At 37.7% G+C, this 15,622-nt stretch overlaps 1 protein-coding gene across 3 annotated transcripts in view; it reads left to right on the forward strand.

Moving 5' to 3' along the window:
- Window positions 1-5,572: 5,572 nt before the first annotated feature.
- Window positions 5,573-15,622, forward strand: part of LOC6034987 — a 56,709-nt gene continuing 46,659 nt past the window's right edge. For all 3 annotated transcript variants that reach the window (XM_038263949.1, XM_038263951.1, XM_038263950.1), the window contains exon 1: window positions 5,573-5,829. The gene's annotated coding sequence lies outside the window, so the exon portion shown is untranslated. The remainder of the gene's footprint in view (window positions 5,830-15,622) is intronic.

The raw sequence follows: 15,622 nt of genomic DNA on the forward strand, positions 1-15,622 counted from the left end.
AATCATTTTTTCAACCAATCTCTTTAAAAAAAATGTAGCATTGGATAGCATTGGAAAGAAGAACTCACGCAGAAAAATAAGGCATATTTGAATCAACAAAACGTTTTGTTGGTTTGAAAATCATGATTTTTGTTGAATCAACACTAAACGTCAATGCAGCTTTTTCAAAACAACAAAAGACTTTTGTGGAATTGAGAAAATCAAGGTTTGTTTCAACGCAAAATCGGCGTTGATTATATTCAACAAAAATTTTGTTGATTCAAACCTTGTACAGGCTGATTCTACAAAATATTTTTCTGCGTGCTGTTAAAATTTAAGAAAATATTAGGGTTGGAAGTTTTGCTTGTTTTATGCGATTTTGCCAATGTTTAAAAAAATGACATTTTTTTAGGGGTCAACTTTGGCTGTGTTTTGGCTTCCTCTCCGAGGAATGCCATATAAAATCACTTGAAAATTGGCCAAAAAATTGCACTTCGATTTCTCGGAAATGGCTGAACGGATTTGGACACTTCCGGTTGCATTCGATCCCTCTTAGCTTCCGATAAGTCGCTATTGAAAATCTTCCCGTAGCCCTTTCCTGTCAAAAGATATTTACGAAAAACGATTTGCAAAACTAAAATGGAAAAACAAAAACGATGAAAAATTTTCAAAATTGCTTCATTTTTGCACAACTAGGTAGTCTGGAATGTCCTCCATCCACGGCTGAAACGGGACAAAAATCCATTGAAATTAGCCAAAGTTACAGCCACTTTAAGAAAACTGTTTGCATTCAGCCGCCTCCAAATCGACTAAAACGTGGCCAAAATTAACCAAAATTTCGGCATGTTGCACATTTTTGTAAAGCTTTTTCAAAACCCAATCCAATGAGATACATATCTCGACGAATTATTAGGCTTAGTCGCTAATATCTGCACTAAACTGCTATTTTTGACGATACCAATGCATTATCACATGCTGGTTCGCCCATCCGGCTAAAAAACCCAGAACTATTATACTTCACTCGAAAGCATTTTTCATCGTGCTTCGAATGTCATTTTAGGAAATAAAATTCCCTTTGTGAATCGCGTCCAGCATGCAAAGATTCCGCCGACCTCAAATCAGGTCCAGCATGGCCCCAAAAGTCGAGCGGCCGGAAGATTGCTCGAAAAACCAAGTCGAGCACCTTCCGGCCGGAAGATTGCTCGACAACGCGCAGAGAGAAAAAAACAAATCAGCTCAGAGAGCGAGCGGGAGAGAACGAGATTCGAACCCACGGCCAAAAATAAAACTCTAGGGCGCGCCCTAGCTCACTACGCCGACTCGACTTGTTGAGAAGAGTGCAACAAGAACGCGACCAACTGGTCGCAATTGGTTTACGGCAGATTATTTTATTTTGGGGGAACCCGAGTTTTGGCTTCCTCTCCGAGGAATGCCATATAAAATCACTTGAAAATTGGCCAAAAAATTGCACTTCGATTTCTCGGAAATGGCTGAACGGATTTGGACACTTCCGGTTGCATTCGATCCCTCTTAGCTTCCGATAAGTCGCTATTGAAAATCTTCCCCGTAGCCCTTTCCTGTCAAAAGATATTTACGAAAAACGATTTGCAAAACTAAAATGGAAAAACAAAAACGATGAAAAATTTTCAAAATTGCTTCATTTTTGCACAACTAGGTAGTCTGGAATGTCCTCCATCCACGGCTGAAACGGGACAAAAATCCATTGAAATTAGCCAAAGTTACAGCCACTTTAAGAAAACTGTTTGCATTCAGCCGCCTCCAAATCGACTAAAACGTGGCCAAAATTAACCAAAATTTCGGCATGTTGCACATTTTTGTAAAGCTTTTTCAAAACCCAATCCAATGAGATACATATCTCGACGAATTATTAGGCTTAGTCGCTAATATCTGCACTAAACTGCTATTTTTGACGATACCAATGCATTATCACATGCTGGTTCGCCCATCCGGCTAAAAAACCCAGAACTATTATACTTCACTCGAAAGCATTTTTCATCGTGCTTCGAATGTCATTTTAGGAAATAAAATTCCCTTTGTGAATCGCGTCCAGCATGCAAAGATTCCGCCGACCTCAAATCAGGTCCAGCATGGCCCCAAAAGTCGAGCGGCCGGAAGATTGCTCGAAAAACCAAGTCGAGCACCTTCCGGCCGGAAGATTGCTCGACAACGCGCAGAGAGAAAAAAAAAACAAATCAGCTCAGAGAGCGAGCGGGAGAGAACGAGATTCGAACCCACGGCCAAAAATAAAACTCTAGGGCGCGCCCTAGCTCACTACGCCGACTCGACTTGTTGAGAAGAGTGCAACAAGAACGCGACCAACTGGTCGCAATTGGTTTACGGCAGATTATTTTATTTTGGGGGAACCCGAGTTTTGGCTTCCTCTCCGAGGAATGCCATATAAAATCACTTGAAAATTGGCCAAAAAATTGCACTTCGATTTCTCGGAAATGGCTGAACGGATTTGGACACTTCCGGTTGCATTCGATCCCTCTTAGCTTCCGATAAGTCGCTATTGAAAATCTTCCCCGTAGCCCTTTCCTGTCAAAAGATATTTACGAAAAACGATTTGCAAAACTAAAATGGAAAAACAAAAACGATGAAAAATTTTCAAAATTGCTTCATTTTTGCACAACTAGGTAGTCTGGAATGTCCTCCATCCACGGCTGAAACGGGACAAAATCCATTGAAATTAGCCAAAGTTACAGCCACTTTAAGAAAACTGTTTGCATTCAGCCGCCTCCAAATCGACTAAAACGTGGCCAAAATTAACCAAAATTTCGGCATGTTGCACATTTTTGTAAAGCTTTTTCAAAACCCAATCCAATGAGATACATATCTCGACGAATTATTAGGCTTAGTCGCTAATATCTGCACTAAACTGCTATTTTTGACGATACCAATGCATTATCACATGCTGGTTCGCCCATCCGGCTAAAAAACCCAGAACTATTATACTTCACTCGAAAGCATTTTTCATCGTGCTTCGATTGTCATTTTAGGAAATAAAATTCCCTTTGTGAATCGCGTCCAGCATGCTAAGATTCTGTCGTCCCTAAATCAGGACCAGAATAGCCTCAAAAACGTCTTCGCCAAGCCAAGACAAGTCAAGTCATTTCGGGAAATGACAATATGTAATGTGTTCTTAGATACCTATCCATGAGCCATCGATCGACTCCGTTAGCGATACACTTTTTACCCTTTCTTAAATTTTCGCTTTAGCTGTAGAAGGTGAGAGCGGAATGCAAGGCGAGAGAAGGAGAGAGTTTACAGAAATTTTGACTCGTTCGAGCACTGCATAGGGACGTGGCGTTACATCGTGCTGCCATCTGGTTTTTTTAAGTGCAAAAGTGCTGAGTCATCGTCTAAAAATAGACGGCGTCCTATCTCGCCCAGCAAAATGAAGTCGATAAAGTAGTCGGTTTCGATAAGAAAAAGTGGAAAACGTGGTCTAAAAATAGTGACGCCATCCCCCTATGCCGTCACGGTGTAAAAACTCGCGTGCATTGCTTACATGGATTTTCGTCGACGAACATGGGCGTATTTTACTTCTACTCGGATTGAATAGCATTCGATTTAGTAAGTCTCTAGACTATATACTAAGTATTCTGCTTTCAGTCAAAAAGGATCGCAAAGTTATTATTTTAAATTGTTTTAAAATCCATTTTAAATCCTTTGCGGTCGTACAAAGGGTCATTGTACCCAGAAAATTAAGCTTTATCATTGTGAACAATAATATTACCAATTTAGTTGAATTTTAGAACTCAATCAACGAATCGCCTCTATATATACATGTACATTCTCAATACATTTATTTGTGTATGAACCGAGAAGAGGAAGCCCCCATTCACCTAGGTGGATTAAGTAACGTTTTTTACTAACATTTCCTATATTTTAAGTAAAAAGAAGAATGCAGTAATTTTTTTAATGTCCCAGACTATGTCATTTTGTGCCATTTTATAGCAGGAAATGTGAAAATCAAGCAACAAATAGAAAAAGTGACTGTAAAAACATGAAAAAAAAAATTAGATAGGCAAAATGTGATGAAGGAGGTGGTAGAATAGGCCAAATACTACCAAAAACAAATATAAACTAAACAAGATAAATGCAAATTAAAATAAAAAAAAAAATGAAACAAGAAACATAAAACAAGAGAAATAAAGTTTTTTTGCAACAAAAGTTAAAAAAAGACAATCACCCCGTCTTTGCAGACTGAATCCTAATATTAAACGGGACAAACATTAAACGAAAAGCTCCAGAAGGATAAGGCGGGAATCGAACCCGCGCCCCATAGCAACTTAGGGTTCGGCATCCGAAGCCGGTAACCATCGCGCCACGAGCCCTTCTCTAGAACACGGGAAAAATAAAAATCTTGGAAAAAAATGTGGGCAGTAGACGGGTTAAATATATTTTGTTTGTCTAGCCGGGGTTGAGGGAGGGGGCAAAACAATAAAAAAATATATGAAAATTGAAATAACAAGCCATATTGTCAACATTTCAATGCAAAAAGTGTTTTAAAATACATTTTACACTAGCTCAGTTGTTATGCAATCATTAGTTTTCAAAAAATGTAAGATTTGTCGAAAACAAAATTTTAGCGTATTTTTTTGCGATACTAAATATCGAAAATTTCAAAATTTCAAAAGATGTTTGAATCAACTCAAACATGCTTAAAAAGATTCGAAAAGCAAGGGAATGCATTATAAATTGATTTCAGCTGATTGCACTTAAATTTCCATTAAAATTTTAAAGTTTTAAAAAAATACTTTTTCCCCCTAATTTTTCGGGTAAACTTTGAAGGGGGGTGACAAAAACAGAATAACAAATCTTCACGTTACTAATGCAAGAATCCCGGGTTTCAAAATTGAAAACTGTTTCGAAATTTGAACTGAATCATATCTCGAAACATCTGCAGGACATGCCTACTCCAAAATGACCACATCCTCAAACGACCCCAAATATGAATCAAGTTGACGTCAATTCCAAAAAAAACCCCACACTCACTCCGCAACATCAGCGATGTTGCAAAATTTGCTTCCAACGTAACAGCTCAGCTATTTCGCGGGCAGCTTACCACCTCCACCGCGCCCTCCCGATCACCGTCAAAACGAAGATCAAACTTTCTCGCGGTCGATCGTCGTCGTCGTACATTACATGATTTATCAGTGCACAAACATCTCACCGTCGTCGCGATCACATCGGCCCCTAAAGAGATCCGGATCCCCCACTTCGGGAAACGATCGCGAGTCACTCACCAGGTCACTCGCCACTTCGGGTGCCGAGCCGCGAACCGAACCACAACTCCACCCCGAATGAAAGTGAAATTTCGCCCGACTTCGACGGCGGCGACGACCTTCAGCCGGGCGAGTGACTCACGCCGAAGAGATCCGTTTACGCAATCGACCGTGAGTGACCGCGGGCACTCAGCACAGGTGCAAACACGAGAGGCCCCGAAGAGAGATGGTAAGGAGCCCGAACGTGATTCCGGCTCGCGAGTGAAAGAAAAGAAAGTGGGAGAGCCTCGGGCCCCTGGCGGAACAGGCCAACGTACACTTCATTTAGTTTGGAATTATTTTTTAACACTGTCGGTCGAGCTCTCGCAGAGCACAGCAGCGAGTTTTCTCCTCACCAAGTGTGTATATCATTTTCGAACCCCGCGACTCCTTGTTAACGACGGGAAAAAAAACGAAAGAGTTTTTGATAGTTTCCTTTAATTTAATACGCGAGCCCAAGTTAGCGAACGAAACAGTTTAAGTCGAAGTTCGGTTACGGAAGTGCGCTGCGAACGTTGGCAAAACCCGGAACGGTAGTGCGATCGAGTGATATTTTTGTGTAAGTTTCGAGATTCGTATGGAGGAATCGCTCTGGGGATCAAATCGCTGTGGATTCATAGCATCTTCAAAGGAATACCTCGGATATGCTGAAACAGTGATCATCAGGATAGCTATACAGTGGGACTCTTCGGACTTCACCAGGATGTAATCTTCGGATGTTACTAGAAGAGCGGACTGTATCCTGTTGAAGTACAGAGAGTTTGCAGTCTGTTGAATATCTTGAGTAAGATATCACTGTTTCAAGTGTTGAGGTAGTTCCACCCAAATCTGTGCTATTCAACGGGTCTTTCCCGAATCTGAACCGCGCCGGACCAATCCGGCAAATCATCAATCACTCGGCGGGAACATGTCCATCACCACCTCGCCAGCTAGTGTAACGCCATCGTCACGGGTTGGACCCCTGGCGGAGATCGTGCGCGTTATGGATTCTTTGTGCGCCTGTCAGATCTCCGCAAGTGTGCGGGAAGTCGTGTGGTCGATCGTATCAGGAAGTACCTGCCGACTAATCGCTTTCTCCGTGATCCGCATGGACCCCGGGATATGTGTGAAGTGCTTAATGGGAAAAAAATAACAAATCAAGCAAAAAGTAGCTTAAGGTATCGCATTGATGATGGTCCAGGTGGAAGAAGTGGCCAAACGAAAACGCCTATAAAAATAAAAAAAAAGGAACGCGCGAAATCGCCGGTGAAGAGGCAAGGTGAAAAACGGCAAATTCAGTTGTACGGTTTTTTTCTTCAGCGTGTTCACGTCTTCGCCAACAGTGAGGAACCTGAATTATTTATAGGAGATTATCGGTGCGCTTCTTGTGTTGATGATGCGCTCCTCGTGGGCAACCTCCCCCCGTCGAGCGTATGTACTGGCCGTAGTGACCTATATATATATGCGGCGTTCGAAGTTGCAGCTGATGGAGAAGACACCACGGCGAAGAAATTGGAATAGCTAGCGTGCCTAGCGTTGCGTGCTACGCGGTGAAACCTGCACGCTATCATGTGAACCTTAACGAGCGTGTGTGTGTGTGTGGATTTTTTGAGGTGACCACGTGGTCACTGTGCTCCAGGAACCTCCAGCTTACGCAAAGCAAGTGATCGATCGAGAAGAAACAGTGCACAGACAGAGACGTCGACAAACCGGATATTCCGGCTCGCAAGGACTGTGTGTGTGCTCGCGTGAGAGTGAAAACGGCAAACTACGAGACGATGAAGGAATTTCTAGTGGTTTAAAAGCGTGATACTTGCGACGACGACGACGTCGACGTGATCGCGCAGGAAGATATTTCTGTTCAGCATTCAAAGCAGAAGAGTGAAAGTGATGTAAAGCTCGGCGTCAACGCGGCGCGCGGTGAAAAGACAAACACAGACCTTCTCGTGGAAAGACCAAGCTGAACGAGGTGGTGATGGGACAGCGGATTGATGAACAGTAATGTGCTGGCCAGGTTGGCTGGATCGGAGCTCGAAAGGAGGAATTTATGCAAAACCGGACGGATGAGTACAACAATGAACGCGGCGAAGATCTGCTGTGATAGTTTTTTTTGTCGTATTTCTTTGAACGGTTGAGAAATGTTCACAATTAGTGGGCGGTGAAGCGACAAAGTCGTGACGAGCTGGGATATTACCGATCACGCAAAGTTAGTTATGTGATGCCAAAAACGACGACTTTTGTGTTGTTTTACAAGTTGTGATGTTTGGAGAAATTTTGAGTAGAACAATGAAAATAAGCTATCAAACGTTGGATTGCATTTATAGTGTTGTTCAGAAAAGAGCGCTTTTGTGTTATAATGAATCTTTGACATGCTAAAATTTCTTTTGAAATTGTTGCAATATAGAATGTTATTTTACTTCTCAGTTTGCATCTTGGTTTGCATAGGAGTGAAATATCTCAGAATACTGACATAATGCTTTATTGTTTTAGTCTGCTACAATCTTGTTGCTAAAATATGGTAGTATTATTCATTTTCTAATGACGAAACGGCATAATTGTTTTCAATAAAAAATCAGAATCGAAAACTAATTCCTTTCTATACAAAGGCTGAAAAGCTCTCCATTTCCGCACTAACTTTTATTTGTCAAGCAACACAGTAAAAAATAATGTAAATTTGGAAGCTTTAATTTTGGAACCACTTTTATGATGTAATTTTTCCTCAATTTAGACTGAAAAAGTGACATTACACCAGAAAAGAAGGATGAAGTTTTATCCAGAGGTAAAATTACACCTTTTTTCTGACGTAAAAGATGTTCCGCATTCCCAGATGTAATTACCATGATTTTTTTCTGTGAAACCAAAGAATTGAATATTGAAAGCAAAATTTTACAAAATATTTGATGTAGTAACATTATTTTTTGTGAAACAGTTTTATCGTTTCGAACATCTTCTTCAAAATGTGATGCAATTCGTTGCCAAAGTTGATTTTTTCAGCACTAGCCCTATTCATCCAACTCGGTAAACCTTGTGCTAAAAAATCTTATTTTTGCAACTTGAAGGAGGCAAATTTTGAAGGAGATGTTCGAATAGATGAAAACTGTCCTTCAAAAAATAATAATACTACACCAAAAATGTTATGAAATCATGCATTCAAAATTATTTTTTGTGATGTCTGCATGACAAAACAAAATATTTCAAAGAATACTTTTATTATAAACAACTGGTTGGATCGCTTTCTATTAAAGTACATCGAGCGTTCAGAGAGTAGTAGTCGTGAAAATCAAAATAGGTGTGGAAGATTTATTTAAACTTGTTTTTCAAGATTCAATACAAACGACTGTTACTTCTTTCAAACTTTTGATCTCAAAAGAGTAAAATGAACAAACATTTTGTAAAACATTTTTAATGTTTAAATGTTTTTTTGTGTCTAAAATAAAGGAAATGAACTTGCAATGTCTTTGTTGTGGAATAGAAAATAAACTGACAAAAGAAAAACAAATCGACCAAAAAAACCTATCACATTAGATTATGTGAACTGTTGACTACTCAAAGTTAATAATTACCCCAAAATTGTGATCATTTGATCTCGTTTGTGTTTGTGGAGCAATTAGTAATCAATCTTTCGTAATCTTAACAAACTTTAAAATTCTTGAATGGTTTGACTACTCTACAATTCCTTCAATAACATATAATTGAAAAATGTCTTAAAACTATGTTTCATTCATATTGGTTCCCTGATTGAATTACACTCAATTTCCTAAAAAATATCTTTTCGATCTTTTATAAACATGTTTATAAAAGCGAGTGTAAAAACATTTTTTTTAATGAATAAATAGTAGTTTCTTGTAAAAACTTGTCGACTTTAAATCATTATGCGAAAGAATCAAAATTCAGTGTTTCAATTTTTATGTAAACCAATTTTCCAAAGAAGTGCAGCACTGTGCTTGATCGCATAAAAGTTTTTTTTTAATTTACTGGACATCCCAAAACTTCAATTAATACATTTTCCTAACCTGAATATTAACCGTGGTGAAAGATGGTGTTTTGTTTCATGTAAAAAGTGGGTTGAATTTTAATAATAAAGTACTACTTACTTTTCTATCAAACTCGTAGAGTTTTTTACAGGAGGCTCAATGTGATTTTTTTAATCTATAAGAATCAATAATTATGTACCTACTGAAAAAGGTTAGTGTTACCACACAATTTGAAAAAGTGGTTTAAAAAACATGTTCCTTGAATGCATTTGGTATAAGTCAAACTTCTATCAAAATCTCAAATGAAAACAAGCCCTAACCTACATATAAAAATCATGTTCACGACTAACTTTCAGTGAATTCCCCTTTATTGGGGCTGCTTTTGAATGTTTGACTGGCTAGAAATTTGCCAAAATTATAAATAACTTTCATAGGAAAAGAGCACGTACTTCAATCACCAATACACCTAAGGTTTCAGAATCACTTCAGAATCAACGATCAAACTTAAAAAAAAAAGGTGTGGCAATAGTTCCAAGATAGCAAGCAAATTTCTAAAAATTCTACAAAATAATATGTTCACAGCAGTAATCTATTTAAAGGAAGGTTTTCCCTACAGCATGATTCATCAAACTTTACCATATTTTGGTAAATTATTGATAAATGATCGAAATAAGTTGATTGATATCGTTTGAATTGGTTGAAAGTACACTGAATCGAAACTTTTCAAATGAAAATCCCAGAGGCAGCAAAATAGAAATTTGCTAAGCCATGAATTTTAGTTTGTGAAAAAAACAAAACAACATAAAACCAAAATCAAAGATTTACTTAATTTGACTTTTGAGTAAAATCTGGCTACATGGTAAAATCTAACATCATTTGAAATCAATAAGAAATAAAAGAAACACTTAATGCATATTTTACTAGAAAAGCAAAGAAAGCTTAAATGCACCAAATCTACAATACTTTGATATAGTTATGCCACCACTCATGTGAACAAAACAGAAACATCCACTCAATTACCCACTAAAAGTTATTGCTCACGTTTTCCAACTTTACGCAATCAACTTCATGCAGCTTGGATTGCTGCCCAAATCCACATCCAGCTTATTTAAATATCCGCAAACACAAACATGCTCACGATTTCATCACCATCTTGTCTTTTCGCTGCAAACAAATCCATTTTAATTACTCAATTCGTGTATCGGAGAAAATCTTTCTCTTTTTCCACACTAAAAAGCTCAACGAAAAGCTCACCCAGTTGGGAGCAAGTGTGAGTGGGGTGTTTTCAAACCTGAACACAATTAATATTTCCGTGCATTTTTAACTCACTTGTTTCGTGAGAGGCAGTTCGAAATAATAAAAAAAACTAGGTGCATTAATGTTATACTCCTCAACGCACACACACTCATAAAAATTCGAGGTGAAAAAAAACGCTAAACTTTCGCCTAAATGGAGCGGCAAGAGCTTTGGCACCGCACCAAACAAGGCCTCCAAGGAGGAGGAGAGTTGGGTAATTCCGGAGCCCAGAGCCGGCACCAGGGGTGCGAAAATGGGCGGCCGACCGCGCAAGATAAGAAAGTTTTAATTACGGAATCGTGAGGCAGTCACGGGCGTGTGAGTGTGCGAGCGAACGAGCATGCTGTTTACATTATTGGTGAAATTTTGCCTCCCTTCTCACTTACTCTCTGGCTCACAGTTTGTCTTTGCAAAAGGGTTATTTATTACTCCTTTTATTTCAAAATGCGGCAAAGTTGGACTATTGAACTTTGTTTTCGAACCTTAAAAAGAATCAAAAAAGTTCAAAGACCTCAACTTCTGCAGATCATTAGGTTGCCAAAGGTTTGTGTTGATCATTCAGGCAAACACATGAGAAAACACATAACACACCACACAAAATAGACACTGCTAATGGGGGTAATTAGCGAGTGCTGCCTTCCGGAAGTTGTGTAAATTTTTCCGAGGGCGCGCAAAGTCGAAGAAAGTGAGATCTTGTGAGGCTCTCTAGGAAGTAACCAGAGCGTGAACTTGTTAAGTTGTGATTTTTTCATACATATTTCATGTGTGCCTTTCACAAGACGTTTTAACTAGGCTGCATTTTATTTATGACTTTTCATTTGATTATAAATGAAAGTGTAATTGATTGAATAAGCTTACATCTTGAAGTCGAGGACTCAAATAAAACAATTATAATTTTGGTGAAATTTTAAGTTTTGAAGCCACGACGAGCCCGAAGTCTGCGTGATAAGTTTTCGTGAAAACAGGATTTATTTCTGTTTGTGCAACAAAGCACTGATTTTCTAATTTTTTTGGTGATACACCTTGTTTTTAACAAAACTGCATAAATAACCGTCCTTACAAAGTGTTAAGAAAGTAAACTCTAAAGGTGTGCGCTTGGTTGCTTAAGGCTCTGAGAGTTATCATTCCCGGTCGGCCATTTGGCGGCCACGTTTGATTTATAAAATCATTTAAATCTTGATTCAGAATGCATCAAAAATTGTCTTCTTTGTATTGCTTGTAGAAGCATGTAAAATTCGTGATTAATATTTCATTTCAATTTACTATTTCTTGACCCTGAATTCAGAATCATCATCACAAAGTCATTGCTCCAAGAGGGTGTGACACCATCAATGACCTTTAGATGATTTCATACCATTTTTACCCGTAATTTCATTTTTTACTTATTGGCAGGATTCTCACTAAAATTCAATTCTGTCAATTCAAGCATGTTTAGGGAGCTCTAATCTATCATGCCTTGATGAAACTGAAGCGTTTGCTGACATCAACTTCAAAAATGTGTGTAATGTGTAAAAAGTGAAATTCAATAAATAAAAAATATAAAATTTTACCTGCACCCAATATAAAATTTCACGCTTTTGACACAAAATCATTCACGTCAGATCATTTCCTATCGAATTTCAATTTTAAACACATTAATTTAGGTAGTTACATGAAAGAGAGGTAATATTCAAACATTAAATTTTGTACTTAAATTAAAAAGTAAATCGAAGCCCAAAACAGTATTTTTTTAGGTACTTTTTTCTCAACCCTCTCCGATTTCCATGAAGCTTTTGTAGACATGTTATCCTAGGCATATATATAAGCCATTTTTGTGTATATGGAGCCAATTTCACTCAATAATGACATTTGAGAAGGGCATAAGTGTTTTAAATATTGTTGTATTTCGTGATTTAAATATAGCTGTATTTCGAAGCCGTTGCATCGTATCAAAAAGTGGTCAAAGTCAAACTTGTAGGAAATTTGACGGTCTTTCCGAAAAAAACACTGAAAGAAAAAAAAACACTCCACTTTTAAGAGATTTTTTGATTTTTAAGTTTAAAAGTCAAATTTGATGGTGAGCCAACGATTTTTTTTTCGTTCAAATTTTTTGTGAAAATAGTCTAAGATGTTACAAAGTGTATTTTTCAAAAGTGCTCTAAACATCAAAATTTTCAAAAATTGAAACTGAGAGTCGATTCTCCAGACAATATTACATAAAAGTCTCCATATTGACAACTGTCCTCAGTCTAATCCTTGTGAAGTCACAGCATTTTTAAAAATAAAAATGTTGAAAATATAGTTTTTTGATGGCTTTTGGCAATCTCGTCCAATTTTCCATAAGTTTCAGAAGTAAGATAATTATATTGCTCACAACTGAAAACATAATATTTTTCCAGTGTGGTAAAGTAACCTGGAGTGTAAATTTGCTTAAATAATATAAAAACAGTTATTTTGAAAAGTGGTGAAAGACAATCTTATGGAAAATTGGACGAGCTTTCCGGTAAAAATATTTTCGAGACTGAAAAATCAAGTCTGTCATACAGAAATTGCCAAAAACCATCAAAAACCCTATTTGTTCAACATTTCTATTTTTAAAAATGCTGTAACTTCCCGAGGATTAGACTTAGGACAATGGTCAATATGGAGACTTTTATGTGACATTGTCTGGAGAATCGACTCTCACGTTCAGTTTGTGAAAATTTTGATGTTTAGAGCACTTTTGAAAAATACAGTTTGTAACATCTTAGACTATTTTCACAAAAATTTTGAACGAAAAAAAATCGTTGGCTCACCATCAAATTTGACTTTTAAAAATCAAAAAATCTCTTAAAAGTGGAGTGTTTTTTCTTTCAGTGTTTTTTTTCGGAAAGACCGTCAAATTTCCTACAAATTTGACTTTGACCACTTTTTGATACGATGCAACGGCTTTGAGATATGGAGACTTTTATGTAAAATTGTGTGGAGAATCGACTCTCACGTTCAGTTTTTGAAAATTTTGATGTTTAGAGCACTTTTGAAAAACAAAGTTTGTAACATCTTAGAATATTTTCACAAAAAATTTGAACGAAAAAAAATCGTGGGCTCACTTTCAAATTTGACTTCAAAAATCAAAAAAAAAAATCATAAAAGTGGGGTGTTTTTTTCATTCAGTGTATTTTTTTCGAATAGCTCGTCAAATTTCCTACAAGTTTGTCTTTGACCACTTTTTGATACGATGCAACGGCTTCTAGATACACTTGCGCCCTTCTCAAATGTTTCATTGAAATCGGAGAGGATCGGGTACAACCGATTCCCTATTTGACATGGAGTTGCTCAAATGCATTTTTTTTATTTAATGGCAATCAATCATTCAAATTTTACTAAATGAGACCGCAGATCTCGAACATTATGCTAAAAGTAAAAAAAAATGAATGTTTTTTTTTCATGATTTGATTATCCAAAGTTCCAACACAAACCGTCGGATAATCAAAAAAATCGGATAATCGAGGCTTCAGATAATCGAGTCTGGACTGTATTTCATATGTAATTTTGTCATTGAAGTAATGTTTTGAATTACAATTGTGTTAAGTGACTACAAACAACTACAACAGCCAAGTAGGTAGGTTTTGAAATTCTCAAAAATGTGTTTGGGCAGCCCCCTAAAAATTTAGGAATTTCGAGAAAAAAAATCTTCTGTTTCGAGAGATTTTCGTTCAAGAATTTAACATTATCAACAAAGTTCAAGCGAGTGATAATTTGAAAACAAATTTGACGTGGATTCAAAATCTGCGTAGGGGAAACATACTTTGATCACATAATTTGCTAGAAGAAAAAACGACACATATTTATTTCAAATTCCAAAAACTCCTAACATCTCTAGTTTTAAAACATTAGATAGATGCATCCGGTTGAATCAGACTTCCTAAAATTATAAGTTCAAGATATCAGATCTTTCAACTTACTGGTACATCTCAGACAAAAATGACTCAAAGCACAGAAATGGCAAAAGCGTCAGATTATCACGCGTGAAAGAAGCTGCCAAATAATGCGAGCAAATCATAATTAAGACTCATCATCACTCTTTAGCTTGTGCGCGATGTTGTTTGTACAGACAACGAACAGGAAAAAGCTACCAAAATATGAACAACTTTGCTTCATTTTTGGACCATCATGGCTCGAAGAAAGACTGACAGCTGCTGCCGTAGCTTTATGGAGCCCCCCAACACCGGTTAACGTTGTAGGCAAGAGTCGTTCCAACTGTACTCTCTGTGCTCTACTGGGGGCTCATTACGCAATTGAAGTGGCGCAATGTTTCGGGGGAAGGCCTCCGTACCTCGTATGACGGTTCCAGATAGCTGGTCGGGCTAAAAAGACGGCCTCGAAAAAAAAACCAGAGCTTTAAACATTACGGACTTTGTGTGGTCATCAGAGAAGGGGAGGGAAAAAACATGACCAGAAGAAAGAATTTACACGCTTAGCGCGAATCGCTGAAATGGCTGTGAAAGATTGAAGCTTGGTTGATTTTTTTTTTTTTCGTTAGCCTGAGGTGTTGTCGCCGGCTATTTTCTTCGCGTTGTTTAGCGCCAAGACTGTTGTTTTTTTGTTTGCGGCCGTGACTTGAACCCGGGTGAAACTGCAGCGCCACCTGATGGACTAGGGGGTTAACCTGCGGGACCAACGGTGCTTTTTCCCACAATTGATGGCCCCAAGCGATGGCTAATTTGAATCGAATGGATTAGCTTGTAAAACATGATTAAATTAAGCAGGAACAAGTTTGCTGGTGGTGTTTTGATGTTTTAGCTCGTGATGAAAAAGTAAAAGTTTTGCCTGTTTTCGTTGATTGGTGGTCTTGCAAGTTGCGGGAGTAGGGGGTCCGAGGGTCCGATTATTAAGTTGAGATTAATGAAGAGAAATGAGCAAGTTGGAGAGAATTAGCCAAATGAGAGCCAATTTAGTAAAACAGGAGAAATTCGATTGAAAATTAAGTATAAACAGTAAAAAACCCAAAGGGTCAGTTCAAATTGACGAATCATGTACTCAAATATGATTTCAAAAACAATTACTTCAAAAACCCTAGAAGAAAGATCTCTTTGAAAATCCAACAGGAATTTCTCTTGTTATTTTTCCCAATTAAAAACAAAT

Source organism: Culex quinquefasciatus, chromosome 3 (assembly GCF_015732765.1).
Source record: "Culex quinquefasciatus strain JHB chromosome 3, VPISU_Cqui_1.0_pri_paternal, whole genome shotgun sequence".
Lineage (NCBI taxonomy): Eukaryota > Metazoa > Arthropoda > Insecta > Diptera > Culicidae > Culex > Culex quinquefasciatus.